At 44.4% G+C, this 5,004-nt stretch overlaps 1 long non-coding RNA gene across 1 annotated transcript; it reads left to right on the top strand.

Moving 5' to 3' along the window:
• The first annotated feature begins 3,554 nt into the window (after window positions 1-3,554).
• Window positions 3,555-4,483, top strand: LOC121845273. The gene is made up of 3 exons (XR_006082485.1): window positions 3,555-3,649; window positions 3,710-3,861; window positions 4,380-4,483. It is a non-coding gene; the product is annotated as an uncharacterized LOC121845273 (long non-coding RNA).
• The last annotated feature ends 521 nt before the right edge of the window (window positions 4,484-5,004 follow it).

The raw sequence follows: 5,004 nt of genomic DNA, 5'->3' as shown, positions 1-5,004 counted from the left end.
GTGCTGAATACAACAGGTGTGCTGAATACAACAGGTGTGCTGAATACAACAGGTATGCTGAATACTACAGGTATGCTGAATACAACAGGTGTGCTGAATACAACAGGTGTGCTGAATACAACAGGTATGCTGAATACAACAGGTATGCTGAATACAACAGGTGTGCTGAATACATCAGGTGTGCTGAATACAACAGGTGTGCTGAATACAACAGGTGCTGCTGAATACAACAGGTATGCTGAATACAACAGGTATGCTGAATACAACAGGTGTGCTGAATACAACAGGTGTGCTGAATACATCAGGTGTGCTGAATACAACAGGTGTGCTGAATACAACAGGTGTGCTGAATACATCAGGTGTGCTGAATACAACAGGTGTGCTGAATACAACAGGTGTGCTGAATACAACAGGTGTGCTGAATACAACAGGTGTGCTGAATACAACAGGTGTGCTGAATACAACAGGTGTGCTGAATACAACAGGTGTGCTGAATACAACAGGTGTGCTGAATACAACAGGTGTGCTGAATACAACAGGTGTGCTGAATACAACAGGTGTGCTGAATACAACAGGTGTGCTGAATACAACAGGTGTGCTGAATACAACAGGTGTGCTGAATACAACAGGTGTGCTGAATACAACAAGTGTGCTGAATACAACAGGTGTGCTGAATACAACAGGTGTGCTGAATACATCAGGTGTGCTGAATACAACAGGTGTGCTGAATACAACAGGTGTGCTGAATACAACAGGTGTGCTGAATACAACAGGTGTGCTGAATACAACAGGTATGCTGAATACAACAGGTGTGCTGAATACAACAGGTATGCTGAATACAACAGGTGTGCTGAATACAACAGGTGTGCTGAATACAACAGGTGTGCTGAATACATCAGGTGTGCTGAATACAACAGGTATGCTGAATACAACAGGTGTGCTGAATACAACAGGTATGCTGAATACATCAGGTATGCTGAATACAACAGGTGTGCTGAATACATCAGGTGTAGACCTTACAGTGAAATGCTTACTTTACAAGCCCTTAACCAACAAGAAGAAGGTTTTAGAAAAAAAATGGATTGAAAATTGAAAATAGAAGTAACAAATAATTCAACAGCAGCAGTAAAAGAACAATAGCAAAGATTATATACAGGGGGTGTAGGTGGGTGACCAACTGCCAGTTGTAGCTCAATCTGGATGCAATGATCACGTTCCCGTACTGACTGACTGTGTGGAGGCTCAGTGATGTAACAACACGTTAGCCTACATGCTACACCAGTAAAGTAATAAATTCTATAGCTGTCGTCTATATCAGACTTACCGTTCTTTGTGCAGCTTCAAATGTCGGACAAAGTTGGAAATTGTTGCACCTCTATCGGTCATTTTGTTCTCGTATGTTTTGCAAGTTGCAATCCGTTTTTTGTTGAGACATTGTCGTCTTTACATCTGAAAATAATCACGAGTCGTTGGTGTTAAAGTCAAGTCGAGTTGCAAGTCATCATATTTGTGACTCAAGTCCAAGTCATGTGACTCATGTCCATACCTCTGGTAGAAGCTGTTAAAAAGCCTCTTGGACCTCGACTTGGTGGCTGGAGTCTTTGATCATTTTTAGGGCCTCCGTCTGACACCACCTGATATAGAGGTCCTGGATGGCAGGCAGCTGAGCCCCAGTGATGTACTGGGCTGTACGCATTACCCTCTGTAGTGCCTTGCGGTTAGAGGCCAAAGAGTTGCAATACCAGTAAGTGATGCTCTCTGGTGCAGCTATAGAACGTTTTGAGGATCTGGGGACACATGCTAAACCTTTTCAGTCTCCTGAGGGGATAAGGTTTTAATCTGCCCTCTTCACGACTGTCTTAGTGTGTTTGAACCATGTTAGTTTGTTGGTGATGTGGACACCAAAGAACTTGAAGCTCTCAACCTGCTCCACTACAGCCCCGTCGATGAGAATGGGGACATGCTCGGTCCTCTTTTTCCTGTAGTCCACAATCATCTCCTTTGTCTTGATCACGTTGAGGGAGAGGTTGTTGTCCTGGCACCACACGGCCAGGTCTCTGACCTCCTCCCTATAGGCTGTCTCATCGTTGTCGGTGATCAGGCCTACCACTGTTGTGTTATCGGCAAACTTAATGATGGTGTTGGAGTCGTGTTTGGCCATGCAGTCATGAGTGAACAGGGAGTACAGGAGGGGACTAATCACGCACAACTGAGGGGCCCCCGTGTTGAGGATCAGCGTGGCGGATGTGTTGTAGCCTACCCTTACCACCTGGGGGCGGCCCGTTAGGAAGTCCAAGATCCAGTTGCAGAGGGAGGTGTTTAGTCCCAGGGTCCTTAGCTTAGTGATGAGCATCGAGGGCACTATGGTGTTGAACGCTGAGCTGTAGTCAATGAACAGCATTCTCACATAGATGATCCTCTTGTCCAGATGGGAAAGGGCAGTGTGGAGTGTAATAGAGATTGCATCATTTGTGGATCTGTTGGGGCGGTATGCAAATTGGAGTGAGACAACACAACATAATCTCTCATGGACAGACTCTTGTGGACAGATGAAACGGAGAGAATCTGTCAAGGTTCACATAGAATTATTAGATTACGAGCAGCAATAGTTCCTGGTTTTGAGTTTTCATCATTGATTATTTGGTCCAATCAGGAATGGGCCTGTTGTGATTTTCAAGCCTGTCTGAGGATGATAAACGGTTTCTACTAGATTCTACAGCCACAAAGTCAAAATTGGCCGATCGACAAATATGCATGAAAAAAAACATGTTATTTTTGGCAACGATAAAAACGGGTGAAATACACAGATAGAAGGAACTTGACCAGGAGTTTCTGTTTGTTTGGGAGGAGACTTTGCTTCTTTCCTTGGTACAAAGATAATCACAATTATTAGATGTCGAGATGTTGTAGGTTTGGTAGAGTCTGTCCCTGGTTATAGAGAGATGTAGGTTTGGTAGAGTCTGTCCCTGGTTATAGAGAGATGTAGGTTTGGTAGAGTCTGTCCCTGGTTATAGAGAGATGTAGGTTTGGTAGAGTCTGTCCCTGGTTATAGAGAGATGTAGGTTTGGTAGAGTCTGTCCCTGGTTATAGAGAGATGTAGGTTTGGTAGAGTCTGTCCCTGGTTATAGAGAGATGTAGGTTTGGTAGAGTCTGTCCCTGGTTATAGAGATGTAGGTGTAGGTTTTATAGGAGATGTAGGTTTGGTAGTCTGTCCCTGGTTATAGAGAGATGTAGGTTTGGTAGAGTCTGTCCCTGGTTATAGAGAGATGTAGGTTTGGTAGAGTCTGTCCCTGGTTATAGAGAGATGTAGGTTTGGTAGAGTCTGTCCCTGGTTATAGAGAGATGTAGGTTTGGTAGAGTCTGTCCCTGGTTATAGAGAGATGTAGGTTTGGTAGAGTCTGTCCCTGGTTATAGAGAGATGTAGGTTTGGTAGAGTCTGTCCCTGGTTATAGAGAGATGTAGGTTTGGTAGAGTCTGTCCCTGGTTATAGAGAGATGTTTTGGTAGAGTCTGTCCCTGGTTATAGAGAGATGTAGGTTTGGTAGAGTCTGTCCCTGGTTATAGAGAGATGTAGGTTTGGTAGAGTCTGTCCCTGGTTATAGAGAGATGTAGGTTTGGTAGAGTCTGTCCCTGGTTATAGAGAGATGTAGGTTTGGTAGAGTCTGTCCCTGGTTATAGAGATCTTGTCCCTGGGTTATAGAGAGATGTAGGTTTGGTAGAGTCTGTCCCTGGTTATAGAGAGATGTAGGTTTGGTAGAGTCTGTCCCTGGTTATAGAGAGATGTAGGTTTGGTAGAGTCTGTCCCTGGTTATAGAGATATGTAGGTTTGGTAGAGTCTGTCCCTGGTTATAGAGAGATGTAGGTTTGGTAGAGTCTGTCCCTGGTTATAGAGAGATGTAGGTTTGGTAGAGTCTGTCCCTGGTTATAGAGATGATGTAGGTTTGGTTAGAGTCTGTCCCTGGTTATTTGGTAGAGAGATGTAGGTTTGGTAGAGTCTGTCCCTGGTTATAGAGAGATGTAGGTTTGGTAGAGTCTGTCCCTGGTTATAGAGAGATGTAGGTTTGGTAGAGTCTGTCCCTGGTTATAGAGAGATGTAGGTTTGGTAGAGTCTGTCCCTGGTTATAGAGAGATGTAGGTTTGGTAGAGTCTGTCCCTGGTTATAGAGAGATGTCCCTGGTTTGGTAGAGTCTGTCCCTGGTTATAGAGAGATGTAGGTTTGGTAGAGTCTGTCCCTGGTTATAGAGAGATGTAGGTTTGGTAGAGTCTGTCCCTGGTTATAGAGATGTTGTAGGTTTGGTAGAGTCTGTCCCTGGTTATAGAGAGATGTAGGTTTGGTAGAGTCTGTCCCTGGTTATAGAGATGAGGTTTGGTAGAGTGTAGGTTTGGTAGAGTCTGTCCCTGGTTATAGAGAGATGTAGGTTTGGTAGAGTCTGTCCCTGGTTATAGAGAGATGTAGGTTTGGTAGAGTCTGTCCCTGGTTATAGAGAGATGTAGGTTTGGTAGAGTCTGTCCCTGGTTATAGAGAGATGTAGGTTTGGTAGAGTCTGTCCCTGGTTATAGAGAGATGTAGGTTTGGTAGAGTCTGTCCCTGGTTATAGAGAGATGGAGGTTTGGTAGAGTCTGTCCCTGGTTATAGAGAGATGTAGGTTTGGTAGAGTCTGTCCCTGGTTATAGAGATGATGTAGGTTTGGTAGAGTCTGTCCCTGGTTATAGAGAGATGTAGGTTTGGTAGAGTCTGTCCCTGGTTATAGAGAGATGTAGGTTTGGTAGAGTCTGTCCCTGGTTATAGAGAGATGTAGGTTTGGTAGAGTCTGTCCCTGGTTATAGAGAGATGTAGGTTTGGTAGAGTCTGTCCCTGGTTATAGAGAGATGTAGGTTTGGTAGAGTCTGTTGGTTATAGAGAGATGTAGGTTTGGTCTGTCCCTGGTTATAGAGAGATGTAGGTTTGGTAGAGTCTGTCCCTGGTTATAGAGATAGAAAGATGTAGGTTTGGTAGAGTCTGTCC

This window comes from Oncorhynchus tshawytscha, unplaced genomic scaffold (genome assembly GCF_018296145.1).
Source record: "Oncorhynchus tshawytscha isolate Ot180627B unplaced genomic scaffold, Otsh_v2.0 Un_contig_1314_pilon_pilon, whole genome shotgun sequence".
Classification (NCBI taxonomy): domain Eukaryota; kingdom Metazoa; phylum Chordata; class Actinopteri; order Salmoniformes; family Salmonidae; genus Oncorhynchus; species Oncorhynchus tshawytscha.
This window is presented reverse-complemented; position numbering and strand designations above follow the sequence as displayed.